The 25,999-nt window shown below is 42.7% G+C and overlaps 1 long non-coding RNA gene across 1 annotated transcript; it reads right to left on the bottom strand.

Annotated features, from left to right (window-relative positions):
• Positions 1 to 21,809: 21,809 nt before the first annotated feature.
• On the bottom strand, positions 21,810 to 25,745 carry LOC128413449 (uncharacterized). Its single transcript, XR_008330350.1, has 3 exons — positions 25,463 to 25,745; positions 24,630 to 24,707; positions 21,810 to 22,101 (listed from the first exon to the last, which is right to left on the bottom strand). It is a non-coding gene; the product is annotated as an uncharacterized LOC128413449 (long non-coding RNA).
• Between the last annotated feature and the right edge of the window lie 254 nt (positions 25,746 to 25,999).

Genomic DNA, 25,999 nt, shown 5'->3' with positions numbered 1-25,999 from the left:
GTGGGATCCAGCTATGTTGATGCATTAAGCTGACCTACTGATTTGCGATGTGTTTTGTACTTGTGTTATGAATGTAATGTTATTGATGATTTTATCATGCTGTGATATCTTTTCCTTAATGTTGGCAATGTATACATTTTTTGCAAATAAAATAAAAAGGTGGCATTTAGGGTCAGCCATCTTTTCCCCACTCCCTTGATTTCAGATCACTTCATATTTATCAGGACAAATCTGAGGCCAACCGTTCCTCCGGCCAACACACGAATCTACGTCACTGAGTGTCTAGATGCAGCTAGACTTCTTACCATGCATATGTGTCTTGCAAGATCTTGTGGGATTTTGGAGAATGCCTTCTCCCAGTAAGAACTTCTGATGCCAGAAAGGGCCAGGAAGACTTTACAACCTCCTGAGAACCTGAGGCAGCCTCCTCCTTCCTCTATGGAAGGAGCACATAGAGCTGTATCTTCCATTAGAGAGGGAATGGACAGGTGGCTCAGGAGAAATGACCAAACCATCTGTCATCTGAAGCAATTGCTTCACTCGGCCTAATGGGAGGGCAGGCCTGCTTTCCCCCAATTGTGTTCTTGTTGCTCATTTCTCAGTGACCATATTCCTTTATTTGCTTTCTGTCTTGCTAAGCACAGCAGACTTTTTGCCCTTCCATTAGTGCCATGTGTTAGTTGCTAGGTATGCAAAAAGGTCTGAGTGGGGTGGAGTTGATGTATTTGCTGCTGATGCATGCCTTACTGAGACAGAGGAAACAGTGCTATTTCCCTATGCAGTAGCTCACAATATGTTCACAGATCCACAGCTGTAGCCTCATTTAATCCAGCCCACAGCATATTGGAATTTATTTAGGGTTGCCAGTTTTGTTTTGTAAAAGGCGTGCTGTCCGTTTCATATTTGCATAATGAGGGGGGGGGAATCAAGTTTCCTCACTGCTCTATCTGCATAACAAATTTTAAGTGCTAAATGTTTGCTGTTAAATGTCAGCTGTTAAAGGCACCCGAGCCCTGCAAAAAGAAGACTGCAACTCTGAGGATAGTTGCATAGAAATTCAAAGAAAGACCAATGTGCATTTAAGTCCATCATTCTCACACACTGGTGATTTAAACCTGCACTGATTGTCTGTGGGTTAAACCACAGAGCCTAGGACTTGCCGATCAGAAGGTCAGCGGTTCGAATCCCTGCGAAGGGGTGAGCTCCCATTGCTCAGTCCCTGCTCCTGCCAACCTAGCAGTTTGAAAGCACATCAAAGTACAAGTAGATAAATAGGTACTGCTCCGGTGGGAAGGTAAACGGTGTTTCCGTGCGCTGCTCTGGTTTGCCAGAAGCAGCTTAGTCATGCTGGCCACACGACCCAGAAGCTGTACACCGGCTCCCTTGCCCAATAAAGCGAGATGAGCGCCGCAACCCCAGAGTCAGTCACGACTGGACCTAATGGTCAGGGGTCCCTTTACCTTTACTATTGCTAGAATTGCACTGGTCGTGCAACTTAGGAAACTTGGTGGTAGAGCATATGATCTGCATGAAGTCCCAAAATTCATCCATGGCACCTCCAGATGGGGAAAATCTCCTGTCTGAAATCCTGGGCAGTCACTGCCATCCGGATAATACTGAGCTAGATGGACCAATGGCCTGAACTAAATAGAAGACAACTTCCTATATACTAGGGATGGGGAACTAGTAGCCCTCAAGATGTTATTGGACTACACCTTCCATCAGCCCCAGTTAGAGTGGCCAAATGTCAGGGATGATGGGAGTTGTAGTTCAGCAACACCTGGAGGGTTAAATGTTCCCCAGTCCTGCAGTACATGAATGCACCAAGGGTTTCTTCCAGGCAAGGCTGATGTAAGAATTGTAACATACATTAAAGGCATATCTTGGGTTCCATCAATAACAGATCACTCATTACTTGATGTTTAAGTCTGATATCATAATCTTTTCTATCTCCCTTTAAACAGGCATGAATTGGGTGAGAGAACATACTTAACACTATCAAAGAGCTTATTAGACTGGATTTGCAGGCTCTCCAGACCTCTTTGTATTTAATGGCACCAATGAGATACCTGGTGCCTCTTCTACAAATAACATTTGGATTAAGGTACCATTAATTCAATGGAGCCTCAAAATGTCATGTTAAAACAGTGGGAGTAAAAAACAGAGAAATCCCTCTTTCGGACATTATTCACACAGAATAAAGCATTGTTCTTATTCTTCTTAGCAGCAGAAAAGGGGGATCTTGAAAGATTCAAATGGCTCTGAAGATAGTAAAAGAGCACTCTGAAAAAGGTTGTGCTCATGAATATTCAAGAGTTCTGAAACCAGACCAGTTTCTAAAGAAAAGAAAAGATGAAATGTGTTTGTTTCTGAATAAGAGTAATAAACAGCTTATTGTATGCCCTGACCTTAACAAGAAAGCACCACATCAAGACCCCTTCAAAACATGGTCCTATATTCAACACCATGGGCTTTCTATATATATAAAAAATGATTTTAGAGCTGCAGTGGCTAATTTATCAATGCTACCACACAACACGTTTGGTTTATTTGACTGCATTGATTTGATTAATAAATGTAATTAAGCTAAGAGGCAATCCTAACTCCCTGAACTTGGCTACAGGAAGGCATAAGGGTATGGCAGAGGTGGTTGTCTGGTGACTGATCACAGTGGAGGACCTTGGGGGTCTAAGATTTCAGTAGAACCCCAAGTAACGCCAAAAGGTTACACCCTCCGCCTCTCATGCTCCATTCCTTAATCATATTTGCGGCATCCTCTGAGGTGCCCCTGAGGCTCCATGCCTAGTGTGACTGAACCGGCCACACTCCTTTAAATCCACCTCTGCCACTCACCTCTGCTGGTGGGGCAGTTCAGTCACAAAGGAGGCCCCTGCTGCCCCTGTAGAAAGCACAGCAGTGGAGAGACTATCACTGGGGGATCTCAAGTTAATGGAGCAGGGCAAGGGTGGGAGAAAGCAGCCCACCATCCAATGGACCCAAAGTTTTTCAGCTGCCCTGAGTGGGGTCCAGTCTAGGCCCCCAGCTATGCTAGTTTTAAGCTGGTATAGTGACATGGGTGCGGGGCAGGAAACTCTCACTTCTGCTCTGAAATGGCTTGGGATATAGTAGTGGATCTGCTGTTCCAGTGTTCACCAGCTGTAGTTCGGACAGCAATGTAAAACATTTTTATTATCTAAAATAAACATGCCCTTAGTGAATTGGGCAACTCTCACTGAAGAGGAATTTAACTGTAAGTACTTGTAATAAAATCTTCACCTTCTCAAAAAAGAGTTGGGAGCATAAGTATATTCTAAAAAGGTTCACATTATTATACACAAAAGCACACACATATTTGTTTAATTCATGGGCACATCCATTCAGATTTAAGCTACTAATTAAAGTTATGGCCTAAATTGCATTAATTAGGCGACATCCCTAATACACATACAAACCAGTGCTAAAATAATATGCTTTATTTTAAGGTTGCCAGCTATCAAGAGCAAAACAGCACACAATATTCTAAGCAGTTTACAAGTATTTCAAACAAAACACAGTAAGCACAATAAAATATTACAAATAAATAAATATTACAAATAAAGATAAAACCACACCCTCGCAGTATATTTCACCACTAAAATAACATAACAACTGAACCCATTATTAAATGTTGGTTTATATAAGATATGCATGTATTACGTATGTCACCTAATTAATGCATTTTGGACAATTAATTGATAAATTAATAGCTTGCATTTGCATATCTGGCAATCAGACAACTGCTAAAGGCACAGGTGCAGCGTCTAGTGAAAAGTTGGCAACCCTGATTGTTTTTCTTCTGCATGGCATTGAGCCAGTCACATAAAAACCCAACCAGCCAAACAAACTCCTTTCTCCAGTACTCTCAGGTCCAACCCAAACAAGGTTCTGTTTTCATTCGAATTCTTCCTAGATCAAATATCAGCAATCCGTAATTTTCCTATTCTAGTGTGTTCTTTGTAGAGACAGGCATCACTGCTAGCCCAAGCACACAAATTTCTCTGAGACTTGCACAAAGGAGAAGCTAGCGGTACCAAGGAGTGAGTTAGGTGCATATGTATATGACAGTGGGCTTCCCTTAGTCACACACAGAGGATTCTATAGTGACCCCCTATCACTTTGCTAACTTAGCTGTTGCATGTGTTGCTGTTGTAGACAACCGAGGACAGGTTGGAGCTGTGTCTAGGTCAGAGACAAAGACACAACAGAGAGTTGCTAGCCAAGGTAATGCAGATGCACTCATTCCTTGGAAACCAGACAACCAGAGAGGTACACTGGGGAAACCAGTGGCGGGGGGTTCCAAGGGTGGAACTGAAACAACAGGGGAGTGTTATGTGTATAACAACTGTTTGTTTTCTTCTCTGGATCATGCTTTGCTTGCTGCAACACGCATTGATTCTTTTGGGGGAGGATGTTACGAAAAAGGAGCAATGCAGAAGCAAGCACCAGGTGGCTGGAATGGTAAACAGGAAACTGATGTTATTGGATTGTACCGTGGGAACCAGGAACAGTTTGTAAAGTGCTCTGAGAGCCGGATGTTACCTCAGAGCAGCACATGACCCTGTACTGGAAGTACATGGGCGGAGTTTATTCTCTCTCTGCATGGGGAAGCAGAGTGTGCAGACATGTTTTCTCTGTACTGCTGAACGACAGGAATAAAGACATGTAAATATATTTCTGTCTGTCTCTTTCCCCCTCCCTGGGAGAGGAGTGGGGGAGGAGTGGTGTGTTCTCCTTCACGTTGAGGAGAATCGCCGAAGAGACCTCCCTTGATCTTGCCGGCAGGCGCTGGCAGGGGAGGTAAACAAGGATTCAAGCCGGGCACCTGGAGGGTGGCCAAATTCCTCTGGACTGAGGGCTAAGCTGGAGGCTGTGCTCTTTTGGCTTGGATCCCGACAACTTGCAGTTACACTCATGCACTCAGCTATGCCTACTTCTTAAGAGTGGGAGCAGTCTATTGGAATGATGCCAAGTGTCTTACACCATGGAGATTAGCATCACCACCTTCTTATTGCTGCACTGTGATTGGGCTGCCATCATACCTTACACACAAGCTATCTTACAAAGACATCAAACATGCTGCTCATGTCCATTCACATGAATGTGCTGACAGTAGGGTTAGGGGAGAAATTGTATTATTGGATCCCAGTTCCCAGTTAAACCTACCTAAACAGCACTTCCTGAAACAGTATGTGGACCAAAACACAGATATCCTTCAAAAGTTTCACTTCTCTGAATTTTGTAAAGCAGTTCTCCAGCCAAGTAATGTATACCGCACACATACACCCCCAAGCATATACTATGGTAGAACATGAATTGAAAATGGATATCACTTAGTGAAACTAGTATACAAAACTTCATTATATTAGGGGAAACTGATGGGCGAAGATGTGTATATTAGGTAAAACTGCACAGAAAAATGTGTACGTTACGAGAAATTCACTAAAATACTAGTTAATTTTCATGAGAACTTTAAAAAACAACAACCAACAACACCTACAAACTGATGTGGAAATATGGAGAAAGAACCTTTGAGATTGGAAGAATTAGAATGGGAGAGAAACAGAAATTGACAGATTCACCCATCCCTAACTGACAGGCAGTCGTGTTCAAAAAGAGGCAGGTGTCCTGTACTTGAAAGCTGCTTCTGGGTGGGTATTTGTCATGGGATCGGTGCTGCTCATGCATGGAAGTTTCTTGCAGCATCCATACGACGTCATCAGCACCAAAATGTCAGCCCTACCTCCCCCCCCCCATTTAATCAGGATGGCCACTTTCTGCAAAAAACAAAACTAACAAACAAAAACCCTGTTGTCAATGGCTCAGTGACCCATTGTCAGGCTGCTGCCAGCAACTCCCACGGCCAGTTGCCCAGGAACATACAGAGACAAGGAAATGTTTCTTACCGTCCACTTTTTATTCAGTATTTACAGAGAGCAGCTATAGAACCCAGCCTCTTGCATGATGGCATTGTCCCGAGTGAATCTCCACCCTGCATCTTTTCCACTTCCTCATTCATCAATTTCATCATCTCTTCTACAGGTGCTGAAGTGGCTCTGTCTTTGAGCTCTTTGCTCTCCTACTTTCTAGACTCACTGGGTTCTGGGAGAGGAGAGGGGTGGGTCTGGAATGCTTTCTAAAGGCACTGTGTCAGTCAGCTGTCGCCCCCCCCCGGTGCTTCCTGTCCCTCCTCCTCCTCTCTCATTATTTCCCAACTTTTCCCCTCTTCTGCCTCTCAGCTGTGACCTCCTGCAAACCACTGTTGTAAATCTGTACTGTCTTCTTCTTCCCCCTCCCTGGAAGGGTCAAGCTGGGGAGCTGGTCTTCACCATTCCTCCTCTGCCCAGTCCCTGACACCCATTTGCAATATTAAGTCCCTATCTGGAAGCACTCTTAATAGTGGACACTATGTTGGGTTGACAGTGCTCACTTGACCCCCAGTCAGCTGAGTTGCTGCTGCTTACCAGGAAGGGGAGGGGGAGGCAGTGGGAAGGTTGGCGTGGTGCAAACACACCAAAAGGGGGAGCGGATTGCCTCTGCCAGAGCATTTGCAATGCATTGACCCCACCACTGCAGCACCCCTCCTGGTAAGTGGCAGTGACTCAGCTTTCAGGTGAGCACCACCACTTTATCACACTGTCCGCTACTGGCATGAGGGCATCAGAGGGACCTCTGGTGGTCCTTTGTCAGTGGGCCTCTTCTTATCTGAGTGAGTCTCAGAACTACCCTTGTCACTACTGGACACCTGGGAAGTACCAAATTAATTTTCCACGATGCCCATGATGCATTATTGCTCTGGGACACTGGCAAATCTTCAGATGGTGGCTCCCAGATGATGACTAGATCCAGCTGGCCAAGGATTTTGCATGACACCAAACTTGATAACAACCACTAGACTCTCAAGATATATTTAGTTTTTCTGAAGAAAAAGTGGAATAAATGTAGTGCAGTAGAGTGATGGCATGAAGAGAGTATGCTGTGAATCAGGGGGACCCAGGTTCAGATTTTTCCATAGAGAAGCACACTCTCATCTCAACCTTAGTTCCACCCATTCTGTAATATATATGGCCAATAATATCCATATGCTATTATAGACTACTGAGATAATATATGGAAATATAGGTGCCAGCTCCTGGGGGCCGAGGCACTTTGGGTCCCATCCTGATTTTTCTTAGGGGGCTGGGCCCCCTCTGTCATCTTGAGAAGCTGGTGCCTCTGTATGGGAAAGCATACATTTATGTAGAGTTTTACTGCTTTCAAATTTAAAATATTAGCCTCCAATGTAGCTGTTTGGTCATCTGGTGTATGGTCAACATCTGGAGCTGAAGGTTAGCTGTCTCTCTTTGATTTCCATAAAGCCTGCTATTATTCAGTATACAGTTCTGAAATGGATTGTTGAAATGGATTGCTGATTATTTTTAAAGCAATGCAATATCTGTTCATTTCTGGTTTAAATTTACACATAATCAAGTATTGGTTCTTTCTAACGCACCTTTTATTGGTTTTGAAAATATCTTTATGAAAAGAAGAAAGCCAATAAATTTCACAGAAATTTATTAGGATGAGACGAACTCTCTTTTTGGAAGCCCAGAGAACACAAGTGTGGTCAATAGCCTTCCCATGGTCATCAGAAGCTGACCTCTCAGTCTTGCTTCAGAAATGCCTGCCCTTGTACCAGGGAAGGTGTTTTAGGGATGCCAGTGCCAGGAGCTCAGCCTACACTCGAGTAGGACCCTGGCAGAGACAACAATCCCATGACTACAAACATGGAGCAGGAATTCTAACAGCCAGGTGTGCCCTTCCACCCCTATGAACTTGGAACACAGGAAACTGCCTTATACCTAAGTAAAGCCATTGGTCCCTCTAGCTCAACATAGTCTACAGTGTCTGGCAGTGGCTCTCCTGGATTTCAGGCAGGGGTCACCCCTAGCCACACCTTGAGATGCCAGGGATCAATGCAAAGCAGATGTGCTACCACTTTGCTACAGCCCCTATTCTGCATATCAAGGCTATTTGACACCCATGTGTGGCAGAATTGCTTTAGTATTCAATGCACATGTGCAGGATATGTTCATGTTTCTTTCAGTACACAAAACACTTATTTCCTTCAGGGTTGGCCCAAGACATATTGCTGCTTCTGGCAAAGGGCAAAATGACATCAACTTCCAGTGGTGTAGTGTGGGTTGCCAGTGACTGAGGCTACGTCGAGGGGTGGGTGAGTGGGAGGGAAACAAATGGAGTACACAGGAGCATTCAACTGCCTAACAGCATCCACATCACCCAGGAGATCACAGCCACATAGATAAGAATGGAAGAGTTGTTCTGTTGCCTGGAGAGGTCATTTCCTGGTTTGCATGGAGAAGCCGTTTTCAACATAACCCAGCAAAGGAAGTGTGCAGCTGTATTGAGGCAGGGTGTTGAAATTTTGCACCTCTAAAAATTTTGCACCAGGGGCAACTGTTCCCTCCCAATGTTACACCGCTGTCGTGTTCCCCCACTCATGCATAGAAGTTGACCAGTTTGGCAGCTCATGATGATGGTGATTAACAACAACAACAACAACAACAACAACAACAATTAATTGCCTTCCACAATGGTCCCAAGGCAATGTGCAAAAGATATAAAACAGCTGGAAAACAGTTTAAAATAGCACAAAAATATCAGAAGATAATTTTTAAAACAATACAAAATAAATACCTTTGGCAGAGATTTAGTCATCCATTTGGGAAAGGATGTCAGAACAAAAATGTCTTCATATCTTGACAGGAATGCTGTTCCACAGAGCAGAGGTTACCATACTGAAAGCCCTGCTCCAACCTGCAGTTGAATCTTACCTGAACACCAGATAGTCGGACTGCAGTACTTCACCTGACAAGCAGCCACCCCACAACGGTCTCCCAGCTGCCACACTTCCACTGCCTCACTCTGCCTAACAGTAAACTGGGCCCTGATTTCCTGTCATTCCCCCTAAAAGGCCCTCAAGGTGGCTCACACAAGAGTACTTAAAATACAAATCCACAATAAAACAGCAGCAGCATAATAATAAAGGAAAGAGCATAATTAAAACCCACAAAACAGAGTCAGATAAAAATCAATCAAGATAGCAAGACTAAAGCTCAATTCAAATCAATAAGAAACACGTGTAATCTTAGATGAAACCATTTGAGTGTTCTTGTTTTAAAAGAAGTAAAGCGTCCATTTTGCCTGCAAGACTTTCCAGGATACAGTTTGCCTCTGGTTTTCTTCTGCTTTTGTACAGGTAACATATTCTCTTACTTTTAGTTTCAGTTATTTAATTATGTTGGCTTATTTGTGCTGTTTTATACAGTGTTGCTTATTTTAAGCAGTTAAATTAGCTTCTTGGTATTGCTGTGCGCAATATTGTATTTTTTAATTTAACAAAATGTATACAGCAGCCCCTGTATAAAACCCCTGTTTTGCGTGGGGGTCATGTTCCCAGTCATTGCATGCCCTGGCGGAGCACGCATAAGCCTGCTCTGCCCCATCATGCCCTCTTCTGGGTCCAAAAATGGCGCATGTGTGCACTGTCATGTGTTCTTTGAATGCGCACAAAATGTATATGCCTGTATCCCTCTTGATTGTACTAAACACTCTCAGCAGTTTACAAAAAAGCGTTAAAATAATCAATAAAAGACTGTTAAAAATAGGTATTTAGAAACATTCAAAACATTCAAAAGATAATTAAAACCAAGAATAGACGAAAATAGATGGGTATAAAATTAGTTGAATGTTCCACAGTAAAATCATGAGCTTTAAATCCCAGAATTGGTGTCAACTCCTCCTCATAAACGTCAGGGACAAGAAGAACCACTCTTTTATTTTGTCTAATAGAAGATTGAAACCGCTCTACTGCTATTCTATGTTATACCTGGCACAGATAGAATATGTTGGCAGTGGTAATAGTACTTATTTATTTAAAATGACACCCTATTTTTCCACTATAGAAGTCTTCAAGGCAGTTTGCAACCAATTTTTTAACCCAATGGATTATTTTAATATTTTATTAATATTAATATTAATAATGTTATTATTGTTGTTGTTCTTTATTATTGTTATTCTCCAAAAACTAAACCATTGGTACTGGTAAAACAACAATACAGACACAACAAGGCAATTGATGTTGCTTGCTATTTAAAGCTTTGGTCAACAGAATGGACTTGGCAATGCAGTTGAATTTTTTGTGAGAGGGAATTTCAGGGTTGTGGCTCCTTGTTGCTGCCTTCGTCCATGAGACATCCATGCAACCTTCCATGGTGGGGGCAGATGGAGAAGGGCCTCTGATGACTATCTTAACTGATAGGTAGGCTGATTTTCGAAGTACCCTGAACGACTCTATTACTAGTGGTAGTAGATACAATAGTGGTAGTGTTAACGGCAGCAGCAATTTCATCAATACTAGTCAGTTACTAACCTTGCTCCTGCAACTGAAGCAGATTTTGACGACTGGGCTGTTATTCATTAAAAGAAAGTTGAGCCTCCCAGACTTGCAACAGATCTTGTTCTTCCCTACATCAAGCCACCATGAAGGGGGGGGGGACTGGAAGTATGTTGGACATGCCAATAAATTAATGATAAATTATTAAAGCATGATTGGAAATATTGCCATTTTTCACAGCTGTCACTTTACGTATAAAAGCATCAGCACATTAAACTAGTTACTGCTTTTTCATAATTGAGACTTTAGCTCCAAGCTGTGCCCTCCAGCTTTTCATTAATCACTAGGACTGAAGTTCAAGCACAATGACAGCTTAGAAGGCATTAAATGGGCAAAGTATTTTCCAGGTACTGCTAGGAAAGGCCTTTTAGTCCTCTAATCCTCGGCTAATTGTTTTTCAAAGTCTCTAAACAAAATCTGCTCCTGTCGTCTCTTAGTGACAGAATTACCAGCGGCCTTCCTTCTCTCTTTATCTTGGGCATGCTTTCTCTCGCTGTAAAATCGACTGAGTGCCTATTTGTTGGTTCCATAGAACAGGTGCAAAAGGACTGCGATATGTAAAACTGTAACTGATACTTAACCAAGGAAACATTGATTAGACTGGCTGGGAAACAATACTTCCTGACTACTTACTCTAATCATACCATTTAATTTGTCATAAAAGAAGCAAGATGGCTTGAGTGCTTCTCTCTCTCTCTCTCTCTCTCTCTCTCTCTCTCTCTCTGTGTGTGTGTGTGTGCGCGCACACACACACACACACACACACACACACAGTTTGCTTCCTTCCATTTGCTAGTAGAGGAAACCCATTCATTTGGGCAACCTTCATTTGACTATTTACTCACAAAATACATTCAGTATACACCACTGAGCAATAAGGCTTCAACTGTACTCTCATGTTTGGTTTCATTCAACACTCTCCCTCTCTCTCCCTCTCTGTAAAGGGCTGTAGATCAGAATTTAATGGATGTGCCAAAACATTCTTCCTTTTGTATAACAAATTATCAAGTGCATTGAGATTCATTAATTATGTCATCTAATTGGATTGAGGCAGGTGCAAAATACCTCAGATGAAGTGGTCACTGGCAGGAAGGCCTCAGTGCAAGCTTTTCTATTAGAAACCAGCATGTCTCCAGACTCATGGAATTACTTTCTACTTATTGATTAATGGCCATAATTTATTACAGTGCAGAAGATCTTGCATTGAGTTAAATGTGTGATTAATCAATTTTCCATCAAATTATGAACAGCCGCACAGTTGCCAGAAAGAAAATACCAAGTGAATTTTTCCCATGGCGTTGAGAATATAAGGTATGAGGACTTCTGCTTGAGGAGAACTAATAGCTGTCTATCACATGTATAATATTTCCTGCCACACTGATAAATGCTTAGCCCCACAAACAGGCCACAGGTAGGCGTGATTGAGAGACCACCAAATACAGTTTGCTAGCTGTCTTTCATCTATAATGAAATATTCCTTAAACCCATTTCAAAACAATTTATTAATGCAAAATGCATTTCTGCCTTCAGCCGGAAATATATCATTGTTAAGTCAACAATATTATATTATAAACTGATAATTGATATTGCAGGAAGGAAGTGGGGGGGGTCCCCTAGGCAATGTAGAGATGAATTTGAGATTCTGTGTACAGTAGCTCATTTTTATTTTCCATCAGAAACACAGACTTATAACTAATTGATGTCACTTCCAATCGGCTAAAAATTCACATTACATGGGTACCATGGGAATACTTGATACTGGGGCCAGTTGATGTTAAGAAGGTCCCATGGCACCTCGGTGCCTCTTATTCTAAAGAAGCAACAAGCTCCCTACCGCTACGTAAACTGTGCCCACTGTAATGTTTCATTAATTCTCCAAGGGGCTCTCCACCGCCATTACAATGCAGTTTACAGCACTCTCTAAACACAGAGATTGACAAACAGTGTAATAGAACCTATTAAGGATGTCTTTTCTTTTAAAGCATTAAAAATGCCACACACATGCACACTGAAGCCATAGGAAATCAGTGTACAAAAACAGTCTATGGCAATCTAGACTTATGAATCAACAAACCACATAGACTTCAGTATAATCTCTGGCACAGACTTTTTGGAAGTCGTGCATCCCTCTGAAACACAGTATTTGAAAGTTCCATTGAAAACCAATGGTCCTTCGTTTCAAGTCATGTGCATGACTGAAGTTAAGCACCCCTTAGTTCCAGTGAACGTAATTGTGTGAGAGGGGTACTGTTATGTCTTAACGTCCCTGGGGAATATGAACACGTATTTTAACTTTCTTTGAATTTTACCCAGCAAAATAAATCAAAGTTCACTTAGCTGGTTTTATTTAATGAAATGTATATAACTCTCACTAGAGCAAACGCCCACTAAGAGGCTTACAATAGGCAGTCTGAAATATTCATTAAAACACTAATAACGAATAGAAAAGCAAACATTAAAACAAGTTACATGAACAATTTAAAAGTATAAAATAAACTCTGTGATTTTAAAACACTGTCACTAAAATAATGTGCTAATATTACATGTCTCGGTAGGCTTGCTGGAACAGAAAAGATTTTAGCAGGTGTCAAAGACAATACAGTAAAGGTGTCTGCCTAAAAACCTAGAATGCTTATGTGTTTTTAGTTTATTGCTCCTTATAATTTTCTGAATGTTTTGATTTTTTTTACTAATAATGTAATTTTTTGTCCTTTTGTAAATTGCTTTGATTTTTTTAAAAAAACAACAACAATCGAGCAGTATATAAATTTTATGAAATCAATCAATCAAATAATAGCAGTTCCAAACTGTGTCTCTTAGTATATATGTAGGAGCTATGGCGCATACAAAGATTTACCCACTGCTGATGAGAATTGTGCAACCAGCATGAAGAATCAGCCCAAGAAGCTCTTGCAGGAACTTGAACTATGAAGAAGAAGAAGAAGAGTTTGGATTTGATATCCCGCTTTATCACTACCCTAAGGAGTCTCAAAGCGGCTAACATTCTCCTTTCCCTTCCTCCCCCACAACAAACACTCTGTGAGGTGAGTAAGGCTGAGAGACTTCAAAGAAGTGTGACTGGCCCAAGGTCACCCAGCAGCTGCATGTGGAGGAGCAGGGAAGCGAACCCAGTTCACCAGATTACAAGTCCACCGCTCTGAACCACTACACCACACTAGCTCTATGCACTAGTGTCTGTTTGCAATACTTGGTTATTTTATCTTAAGACTCATCCCACGGTTCCTTCCCCAGCAGTCTAAGGCATCTTGTCTCTCTTTGCTCCTCTCTCTTCATTTCTCTGTGTCTTATGGGAGACCAGGGGGAGGGAAGCTGGATACAGCAGCAGGAGGTGGAGACTCCTTGGCTTCTTCAGCAGCCTGCCTCCACTCTGTCTCCTGGCCCGCCTCCTCTCCTGGCTCTCCTGGACAGCCCTCTGCAACAGCCTCTCCCTGCTCACTAAACCCTGTTACCTCTTCACCTTCCAATACCTCCTCCTCCTAGTCTGTTTCCTCTTCTCCCTCCATCTTCTCATTGTCATCCCACCACTAATTCCCTGGCTCTGAGTCTTCTTCCCCTGGGAGTTCCCCAACTGCAACTACCCCCCACTCCTCTGCATCCATGACACAGGCCCTGCTTCACAAGTGTTCTTACCTGGGTGAAACATCCTTGAAGTCTGGCAATGCCTCTTCCTTGTCTGCATGGGGGATAAAGAGAGCTGTGCATGGAAACTAGCTCATTGTACAAAGGTAGAATTGGCATTCATTACTTCACACTTTTCTGCCTTTATCCAAACCACCAATTGCAAAGTGGCCCTCCGACAGTTGTCCAGGTGGGAATGGACAAAAAGTGCTGTAAAAAGTTATCCACCCCAGGGCTGAGATATCTCACTCTGTCTTTAGCTCCCCAAAATTCAGCTCTGTGTAGCAGTTGGCCTAAAACCTTGTCAGAAAAAATATATATTCAAAGCTGGAATCACTAGTTCCTTTCCTTTATGTACTATGGAAAAACATTCAAAGTGTAAAGCTTTAGTAAATGATTGCTTAATGGCAAAAAATGGCATGCTCATATTAATCTATCATCTCAAATAAGACCCAAATATCTGAAATATTTCACTTGCTCGGTCACCTACCTACCAAGTAGCTGTTTACTTTTCTGTGATGTATTTTGGAGTTGTTGTTGTTGTTGTTAATGCTAACTGCTTCTCCCAGCATAGGGATTTGCTGTTCCTCGATCACTTTTGGCCCCTAAACATTTTTTCTTTTAGAAAAAAAAAGCACTGATAGAGACAATGTTATTTCAATGAAAGCAAAATTATTTCTATTGACAAAAGAGCAGAGTGAGACTTCAAATGTGAGAAAAGTTGGTATTAAATCCATAAAAAAAACATAACAGACCGGCGACTTCTTGTGTTCTTGTGTCTGTACATCAATTATCCGCTCCAAAGGGAATGTCCGGTCTCACCTGATTTGCACTTGGGGATTAAGATTAGGAACACTCCAAGCCTTGTCTGGACTGCCTGGTTCATGCTAATGCTGGAAAACTAAGAGTCCTATTCAAAAAGAAATATTTGGCTTGCTTCCCTCCAATTCACATTATCATTACTCAAGGGAAGTATCTAATGCTTTTCCCTACATAAGTTGTTCTTGTGTGACATCTATTAAGCGTGTGTTTCCATACCCCAGTGCACCTAGTTTTGTGAACACTTCACTTTTAAGCACCTCCGAGATGTACAGCTCTGAAAAAGGGCATCGAGTCAGATGCTAAATAGGCCTGCATAGCTCTGAGGTATATAATGCACATATTCATCAAAAGCCTTTGAACAAATCATTAAAAAGTGGAGAACTACAAGTTACTAGTGCCCTGGGAGAAGCAAAAATTACATGCCGTCCACTCAAGTGAGTAATTGCCGGAGCATACAGTAAGGCAGTGTATGAAGTACAGCAGCTTATCTATGAAGTGGAAACCTTTGGCCCATCACACCACACACGGATATGTGTCCCTGGAGGAACGGGCTTGTATGTGGGTATCTGTACAGTCTCTGCCAGACTTCAGAAACATTTTTGTGGAGCTGAACATTGTAAAACACGTGCAATATTTATTTGATTTGAGGCTGGGATTTAGAATGATTACTTCAACAAAGGGTGTAATCACCTCTTCTCCACTGCTGTTTAAAGAAGCAGTCCAAGAAATCCAGTCATGTTCTCATAAGCTGAAGACGAATTTGCACTGCTGAACAGAGCTAGAATTACCGGGTTAACCAAATCAGGTCTACATAGGGCATTGGTCTGACTTGGTACAAGGCAGCTTCCTATAGGGAACTTTTTAATGTTTGATGTTTTATTGTGCTTTTAATATTCTGTTGTGAGCCACCCAGAGTGGCTGGGGAAATCCAGTCAGATGGGTAGGGTATAAATAAATTGTTGTTGTTGTTCCTTATGTTCCAGTGGCTTTATTCCAAATGGCTGCATGCTGTCCAGTACCTCATGCAGCCACCAGGGCTTTCCCAGCCCTGCCTCTCACTGATGAAGTACATAGAGCACACATGGTTCAATTGTATGTTGGATGGGATTTGAGACATCCTTATGTAAAAAAGGTAAAGGACCCCTGACAGTTAAGTCCAGTCACAGACAACTCATCTCACTTTACAGGCCAAGGGAGCAGGCGTTTGTCCACAGACAGTTTTTCCGGGTCATGTGGGCAGCATGACTAAGCCCTTTCTGGCGAACCAGAGCAGAGCACGGAAACGCCGTTTACCTTCCCGCCGGAGCGGAACCTATTTATCTATTTGCACATTTTTGGCATGCTTTCGACCTGCTAGGTTGGCAGGAGCTGGGACCAAGCAATGGGAGCTCACCCTGTCGCGGGGATTCAAACCACCAACCTTCTGATCAGCAAGCCCAAGAGGCTCAGTGGTTTAGACCACAGCACCACCTACGTCCCTTCTCCTTACGTAGTCTCAGCCTATTGTGGGGAGGAGGAATGGTTGTCTCTGAGAACCACTGATCTCTGATAATTTCTATAAATGTTCCCCCATTTTCTGGAAGGATGTGGATTGCCTGAGAAAAATTACTGGAGAGCCAGTGTGGTGTAGTGGTTAAGAGCGGTAGTCTCGTAATCTGGGGAACTGGGTTCGCGTCTCCGCTCCTCCACATGCAGCTGCTGGGTGACCTTGGGCCAGTCACACTTCTTTGAAGTCTCTCAGCCCCACTCACCTCACAGAGTGTTTGTTGTGGGGGAGGAAGGGAAAGGAGAATGTTAGCCGCTTTGAGACTCCTTAAAGGGAGTGAAAGGCGGGATATCTTCTATGCAGATTAAGCTAATTTGCATTGGAAAATTTTCAGTTTGCATTGGAAAATTATCTGATGCCCAAGAGAGTGATCTAAATTAGCACCTTTATTTTACTATTTTACTTGTTATTTAGTTAGCAAAGTGAAACACTTTGAAACTCACAAACTTGACTTACGCGGTATTGCATTTGCAACTTGTATCCATTCCACAGAAAAATAATGGGGGTGGGGTTGGGGAATCTGCCATTGTTGCTGCTTTTCTGTCCTTCATACTATTCTTGTGAGGCATGGGATGGGATCACTGAGATTTATTTACTGAGCACTTCTGTTTTGGAGGTTCCAGGGATGGGACTTCTGCATTCAAAGCAGGTGCTCTACCCCTATGGCACTACTTGCAACATTCCTGCTGCAATAGCTAAATAGAACCTCGGTGAACAGAATAAGTATACTTATTCAATGCATCTGCCGAGGACAAGAATTTAATGATCACCTTGATGCCTTGTTCCTTGTGAGTTTCTCAGAGACATCTGATTGGCCTCTGCTGGAAACAACAGAATGCTCAACTAGATCCTGTCTGGTCTACCACGGCAATCCTTATGTCTTTATTGCAATATCTATCCAGCTAGAGGAACACCATTCTCCTACTTCTGTTGGCAGTTCACATGTCTCTTTTCACTTTGTCTCCACAATTTTAATGAGTGTGGTCACAGATGTTACAGTGGTCAAGGCCATTTCTTGGACACTGATGCTCGCTGATAATAGGCTGAACATATTCTTAAATCAAAGTCTTAGCACTGACTTCTAAAGAAGATATGTTAACGTCAGTCACCAGAAGCAGCAAAGAATGAAATGAACATTTATTTGACTTATGTCCTATATGACTTGGTTAGCTAATTAGTAGTCTGCTTTGTATATTTTTGAGAGGGGACTCTGTGCATGCAGATATTCCAGAATGATGTGTACACACTAGAAACTGTTGAGAGCAATCTGTTCAGCATTGGAAACATGTGGGAGACAGATGAGCAAGAGTTACACAACTAATCTGCATATTCTAGTTAGACAAATTTGGCACTTTCGTGAACAGAGACATAGTTTGTGTAGCTTGTGAGAGCTGAATGAATTCAGAGAAAATGTCTAACAATTCTTGAACTACTTTCATTTGTCTAACTAAACACTGAATTATTTTTAAAAGTTATTATAATATGTGTGTGACAGGTCTTCTAGCATTTGGCACACAGTATTCGTTTTAAGATAAAAAAAGTCAAGCTTTGCATCTGCATTGACTCAATAACACCAGCAGAAGGCCAAGTAAATGCAAAATACCGTGTCACGTTTAGAATCACTGCATATTAGCTTACCTACTAATACAAATCACCAGAAATTCATCCAACCCTGAAGGTCTGAGAGCACACCTGGAAAATGATATGACTTCAACCTTCTTCAGAGGACTGGAGCTATCCATGTGCTGAGATAAATGTATAGAGTAGGAGCATGACTATACCACTTCACCTGCCCCTGCTATAACACACTCCGTTGGCCACACATCCTGAACATCCATGTGTTGATCATTATTTCTGCAAATGCAACCTTATTCACAGAGGCTTCCCATTTTCAGACATTGTGCTCAGCATGCAGGTCTCCAGGGGCTAAACCAACAGGATGAGTTATGTCAGGATCGTGGCCAAGAAACACAATTCTACATTCTCCCTGTATATAGTCCAATGCATAGACAGCAATGTCTGAAGAGGTCTTTGGTCTGAAAGAAATTTTGTGGTAGCCACCTGATGACATGATCAGTGCACAGATGGAAAAGTCAATAGCACATTTATATATGATGTGGAAGATCTATGCTCATAATCTCTCACGTTTTGCTTAATAACAACTTTGGAGAGGCAGTTGTTATTACAGTGGTAACTCTGGTTGTGAACGGGATCCGTTCAGGAGGCCCGTTCGCAACATGAGCAGAATGCAACCCGCAGTGGCACATCTGCGCATGCGTCGGTTGCGATTCGCCGCTTCTGTGCACGCACATGATGACATTTTGCGTGTCTGTGCATGTGCGAGTGGCGAAACCCGGAAGTAACCCTTTCCGGTACTTCCGGGTTGCCGCGGGACGCAACCTGAAAAAACGCATCATGAAGCAAACATAACATGAGGTATGACTGTACACTGGAGGAGAGACTTTTAATCCTTCTGCCTGTGCCCATCAATCCCACTCCAAATGCTGCTATTTGCACAGAAAAGTTAAAACAAACAGAGAGAGAGATGCCTGTATCACTTCCTCATCAGGCAAATAGCAGCTTGTGGGTCACCCTGATACACAGTGAGATGATAAAAATAGCTGCTGCAGCAGCATGTCCATCACCATTATGGGAGACATTAACTCCACTCTTTCCCATCCTGGCCCTGACTGGATTTGGAGGCTCCATGCCTTCTATTTACTGTAAAAATAGAAACACAGGAAGTCCTGATTTCCGATCTCCTGTGGATAGTTGTACCACTCTGCAGATTCAGGAGCTTGCAAAGGGACACCAGGGAAAGGACGGCCTCCATGATATATAGAAGTTAAGCTGCTGGTGTGTGTGTTTTTGTTTTGTTTTTTGAGGTGTGGGGTACTGAAATGACTGTGGGAATGTTCAGGGATACAGGAGAGGATATGTTGTCTGATTATATCCTTATCCAACTTGTGTTAACAAGTTCCACAATTTCAGCAGAGAAACATTTCCCTCTTTTAAATTTGCAGCGGATACGTTTTGCTCAGGCTCGCTAAAGCCTCTATAATAACTGTTCTGGTACTTTCCCCTTATTCCCTCATAAAAGATAAGACACGACACAGTCTTCTACAAAAGTATATAAAAAAGAGTTTACTCACATTCTGTTCACAGTCAGATCCCAGAAGGCAGACTTAGCTTAGAAAAGTAACATACACTTGGAAACTATTTCATAAGAAGACAGTCCCTTTGTCCTTTCTTCACTGGAAGCCAAGAGGGCATCTTTGGCTAAGCAGATGTTGCTTCTTTGATGCATGTGGTGAAAGAGAGAGAGATGGCTGCCCTGCCCTGTGCTTTTGTTGTTACCTGCACAGGTGAGGCCACACCCACCTCTAGTCACATGCAGAGGAAGTCTGTCCCAGCCCAGAAGGAAACAGGAAGTTTACTTGCTGGCTGGACAAACATTCCTCCCCATGCGCAAACATGTTCGTTCGAGGCATGTTGTACTTGACTGCTCCTGTGTTTCATATCCCACAATGACCACAGTCAATTATGATCAGAAGAAAATATTGAATTGGTGCAAATGTTAGGCCGCAGGTGCAAATTCCTGCTTTGCAGGGGGTTGGACTAAGTAATCCTCGGGTCCCTTCCAGTTCTACAACTGCATGATTCTATGATATATGCAACACAAAAGACAGACTATGGCATACTGTTTGAGAATTTGCACCAGCAATTCTCAAACGGTAGGCCATGAAACAGCTAGTTGTGTGCTATGAGACAAAGTAATAATTCAATAATTTAAAGTTCTGGGGAAAATTCATTAATTGTTCAGCTTTACTCCATTCTGTAGCAGCATTCCTGAAAGTACGTACCTTGGGAGAGTTCTAGGGGTGTGAACCTGGTCTCCATTAATGCCACGGCATTTTAAGAAGGGTAACATAAGACCTTAGGAAAGCCGGGCATACATTTTCAAAGGCAAGAAAAAGCATGTGTGGTTTTATGCTTCGTTTTCATGTTTCATTTGTATGCCCTCTGCATTTTTTTTCATGTGGTTAATATCACTCAAGCATGGCTGATATTTTAGTAGTTCGACTTCATGTTATTTTTATACAAAATATACCCTTGAGGTAATTTCAATCATTCCCAACCTCAAACTGAATTTAATAATAAAAAATAGTCTATTGAATTAAACTGCATATGCTAAATGTTATCATTGGCACAAAGATTAATTTTCCCTGGGCAAAAATTAACAATTTAGGCTGCAATACAGCTACTGCTGCTTGTCTCTAGAAGGGAACAAATGGAAGCTAATGGAGTAGGGTTCATATACACAGCAATATCAGGAGATTAGCAGTGTGCAGCTAGCTTGAAACAAACAGTAAAGGAGGCTCATCAACAGTAAGCAAGGCCCTTAAAGCATAGTGTTCCTATTGCAGAGCTCCATAGGTGTTCTGATGCACTTTTGAAGCATCCATTTGAAGAGGCACGTGTGGCGTATCCCACCATCATTCATGTGGATGGGGAAGCTCTTTGTTTGCATCAGATTTCCCACATATACAAGAATAGCTGGATCTGATTCAATATGGACAATGGTTAAGTTCTCAGTCAGTTTATGCAACACACTTTGACCAACGCTGAACATTGCATAAAGGTCAGAGAGAGGGAGTAACTCATGGTTTATCTTTCCCTTCGCAGGAACAGTTGAGGAACCTTCAGGAGATCACTTGGAGTGAGGCAGAGCAGAGAAGTCCCTTATGAAGTGGTGATAATATTCTGTGAATCCTAGGAAGTGCTATTTCCTTGCGGAGTGTGTCATTGTAATAATAATAATAATAATAATAATAATAATAATAATAATAATAATAAATTTTATTTATATCCCGCCCTCCCCAGCCGAAGCCGGGCTCAGGGCGGCTAACAACAATAAAACAATACAAAAGTACAACACAAACACTCTAAAATCATTCATTATAAAATTAATTAAATTCAAGCCACTGGCCACCATTGGGCCAGAGCTCCGCGAAGATTGCCGAGGGAGGGAGTCAGGCTGTGCCCTGGCGGAACAGCTCTGTCTTGCAGGACCTGCGGAAAGATGTCAAGTCCCGCAGGGCCCTAGTCTCTTGTGACAGAGTGTTCCACCAGGTCGGAGCCACAGCCGAAAAAGCCCTGGCTCTAGTTGAGGCCAGCCTAACTTCTCTGTGGCCTGGGACCTTCAAGATGTTTTTATTTGAAGACCGTAAGTTTCTCTGTGGGGCATACCAGGAGAGGCGGTCCCGTAGGTACGAGGGTCCTAGGCCGTATAGGGCTTTAAAGGTAGTAGTGCTTGAACCTTAGCAGGGTTTATCTAGAGTTCCGGTGGGTGGAGGGTGGAATTACAGACCACAGGAATGCTATTATCATTCTTCAGTTGGTGGCCTCATAACAGTGAAGGCAAGAAGTCTCTGGATGCTATTGAGGTTGCTTTTTATGGGAGAAAGCACTAACAAAATGTCTTAAGGTGCTGCAGCATACCCTCTGTGGTCTCCATCAGTTCTTCTCCTCCTTGGTCACCTGGGAATGGTCTCCTCTCAGCTGCATAGGCTTTGGCTTGGCTGTTGAGGGAGGTCTACAGCTGAGATCACTGAGAAAGGAGCAAGGGGAAGGATGAGGGTGAGCTGGCCCCTGTGGGCAGCACAGAGCAGAAAAAAAATCCTATTTTGAACCAGGCAATAACAAACTTTGGCAATGTCAATAAATTCTGCCCGGACACTGAGGTCCAGCACTGAGGGCCTTCTGGCAATTCCCTCACTGAAAGAAGTGAGGTTACAGGGAACCAGACAGAGGGCCTTCTCGGTAGTGGCACCTGCCCTGTGGAACGCCCTCCCACCAGATGTCAAGGAAATAAACAACTATCTGACTTTTAGAAGATATCTGAAGGCAACCCTGTTTGGGGAAGTTTTTAATGTTTGAAGTTTTATTCTGTTTAATATTCTTGTGGGAGCTGCCCAGAATGGCTGGAAAAACCCAGCCAGATGGGTGGGGTATAAATAAATTATCATTATCATCATCATCAACAACAACAACAACAACAACAGTGGGGAATCACCAGGGGCTTCATTAGTTTCACCATTTGAGCCATAAGGCCATTTTGGTCAAGCCACACACACTAGATGTCATATATTATGTCAGGTGTGTGGCAGGTAAAGGTGTAGCTGGGCTGGAAGAAGGTTGGCAGGCACTGCAGGTCAGCTGATCAACAGCACCTGCAAAGCTCTGTGATCAAGCCCAGAGGATGAGCTGATAATTGAGGCTTCTTCACACAGTGCTGTGCAAAAATGGGTCCACCCAATGTCATTGTGACACCAGGTGATTGGCAGTTAGATGACTACGCCCACCTGAGGCAGGCAGGATGAGGGTCTGGGTAACAGGCCCACCTCTGCCATAAATTCAGCCTTCAGAGTATATAAAATATCCCCTCTGAGAGATGGCTGGTGCCAACTCTCATATATTGAAGGCATCACCTAAATATATACCTTTTCGCTTTGGCATTTGCTGGATAATCATGCCTGTGCCTGTTTGTTGCCATTATTTTACATTTTTCAGGTTGTTATTAAGAGTGATGTGTTATGTTTATTCCCGCTGTTTTACTATACGTGTTGTGTTTTAACTTTCCATGCAATCTGCTCTGGGATTGCTATCTTAATGAAGAGTGGGTAATAAATAGTTTAAATAAATAAAAAAAACTCTCTATCCTGAAATGTGGTGGGTTTATATTATGGTAGCTACCCAGATAAATCAGCAGATGAGAGCAATCACTTCCTGATACGTTTACCTACCTACGACAAAATAATAGCTTCCCCATCTCTGCTCACCAAATAAAGGCTATTTCGATGACGAGGAAGACAATTCATGTGCAAAGAGGCCTGAAATTATTTGATGTTTCCTCTTTCCTTCTTCTTCCCTGAAGACCTTTTTGCACTGGGTGGAAGATCAGGAAGGACAACAGATATTCTCTCTCACACGTCTAGCTCTGCCACCCAACTACCACCATTTTGGTGGCTGCTGTCTAACCACCACCACCACACTGTGGGATGGATGAGGGTGGCCCTTGGCTACTGGCAGTCTAGGAGCCCCAGTGCCACTTTGTCACTGTAGCAAAGTGGTTGACAGAGCCCCTACAGGGCTGTGTGGGTTGCCCATACCTCATTCTGAGGAAGGCTCCTTCCTCTAGACAAGACACTGTGAAAGAGGTGGCCCCAGAGACCACCTGCGCTGCCATTTTGCTGCAGCAAGCACTGCTTAAGGTTTCATGGTCACAAACTACTCCACAAGAATCCTTCATAAGAACATAAAGAAAAGCCCCACTGGATCAGGCCAGAGGACCATCTAGACCAGCATCCTGTTCTCAATGTGGCCATCCGGATGCAAAACTGGAGTGCAACCGAGTGAAACATTGCCAGCTGAGAGGATGATTCTGGAGAGATTTGTACACCTGCACTGCTGCCACTGATGTAGTGTCAGAAACTCAAGCAGCAGGAGGGGGGCCCTAGGAGCTGAAGAGATAAGTGCTGGGGGGAGTAGTGACTGCAAGTCTGATCCAGTGTGAGGGACCCTGCTGAAGAGGGCTGCACTGAGGAGGAATGGTGGGAGCCTCCCCCTGCTCCTGCTCCTGATCAGAATCCTGAATCTTCCCAGGAGCAGGAGGACAATATAGATTTGGAACAGTGGTTTGCAGAGGGACATAGTTCAGAAGGCAGAAGCTGGGAAATACTGGATGGGGAACAGCTAGGAGAAGAAACAGTGGGAGAGAGAGGGGGGGTTAAAATATTCACTTTCTCTGGAAAGCATTCATCTGCTCTCCCCACAGTCATGAAGAGCTGAGAAAGTGGCAGAACAGAAAGCACACAAAATGCAGAGGGTACAAGCTCAGGTTATAAGACAGAGGAGTGACATGGATTAATAGGAACGTAAGGGGTGGAATTCTTAATTGGGAGCACCGCCATTTCTAGGAGATGGTTTCTTTGTTCTCTCACTGTGATTATTAAAGTTTCTAACTGGTAAGAAGACTCCCTTTCCTTGTTCTGCTTATCTACTGCCACGGTGGGGAGGAAGCTGATTGCCTGAAGCCTGACATCTAGGCAGAGGAATACTTACACTCACAGTCCATTTGACCTATGTTTTCTGTAGCATTAGATGGCATGGATCCACTGCATGTCTTACAACCACTGTGAGGTTACTCTGGAATCAGAAACAGATAAAATTAACGAGCCACCATGTTCATCTCATTTCATGAAGGTATTAGGTTAGAAACCAGAGATATTACTCAGTATGGACACAAGGGCTATCATCCAGACATAGAATCATATAATTGTGCAGTTGGAAAGGGACCCAATGGGCATCTAATCGAACCCCATGCAATGCAGGAACATTTGCAACTAGTTCTGTACTTCTGGTAAGACTTTATTTGCAATAGCCCAGCAACTGCTCAGACATGAGACAACATGGGTGGCCCATTTAGATGCATGGGTGGGTTTCAAAGTAATGATGTACAGTACCACTGGGTACACATCCTTGGACTCACATAAAGTATATATTTGAATAGTGCCCACACTGCATGAAAGACAACTAGCAAACTAGGGGTATACTGAAGTCAGCTAAAAATGGGGAACACGTTGATTTAATTGTTATGACTTTCATTCAGGCTGCTTGACTGGTACAAAACAAACTGTACCCTTTGAAAGCAATATTTTATAGAGATGATTGTCGTGGGTGCAGGTGATGAGGAGACAGGGAATGAAGCAACCAGTGCTCCTAAATCAGGATAAGTTGTTATTAATTGCCATCCAGTGCTTGGGCAAGTCTATGGGTATTATGGATTTTCATAGACATTTCCTATTCCAAATCAATCAAAATGTAATAATGCAACATGCAATAATGGGAATGAAAACAGGTAAGTTCAAAAATCAAACAATAGGAGATTCTGTTTTCCTTACATTCTGCAACAAGTGCTTCCATGTAGCTAGCTCATCAAGGGTAATGGATGCAATAGCGAAGGTAACTTCATAATGAAACTGGTCAGGCTAGTAAATAATAATGAAACTAGTCAGAGTAGATGGAAGGGGGGTTTTTTGTCTCATGTGACCGTACCATTTCCCAGACTCAAATTGCGTTTTCGGATTTTTACTGAAGATATAAAATTAGCTATGCAGACTTTTCTCAAGTGTTGAATGGATAATATTTGCTGCAAATATTTGGAAGATTACTCAGCGTTGCTTTTACATGCAACAGCTACAGAATTATTCCCCCCACCTACCCAACTTTGTAGAGACCCCCATGCCCATTGACATTTCTCTGTTTAATTGCAATTTAAATTGTGGTGTATTTCATTAGATCTCAGAATGGATTAGTATGCTCCATTAATTTAGTAGTTACATATTTAAAAGGTTTAACCCTTTATTTTACTAGTCTTACATGAATCTTGGGCTACAAATTTTAAAGAGCTTCTTCAGTTTTGGTAACTTCAGTGCTGT

The sequence above is a fragment of the Podarcis raffonei genome, chromosome 5 (genome assembly GCF_027172205.1).
Source record: "Podarcis raffonei isolate rPodRaf1 chromosome 5, rPodRaf1.pri, whole genome shotgun sequence".
Lineage (NCBI taxonomy): Eukaryota > Metazoa > Chordata > Lepidosauria > Squamata > Lacertidae > Podarcis > Podarcis raffonei.
The sequence above is the reverse complement of the archived record's forward strand: the minus strand, read 5'-3'. Positions and strand labels throughout refer to the sequence as shown.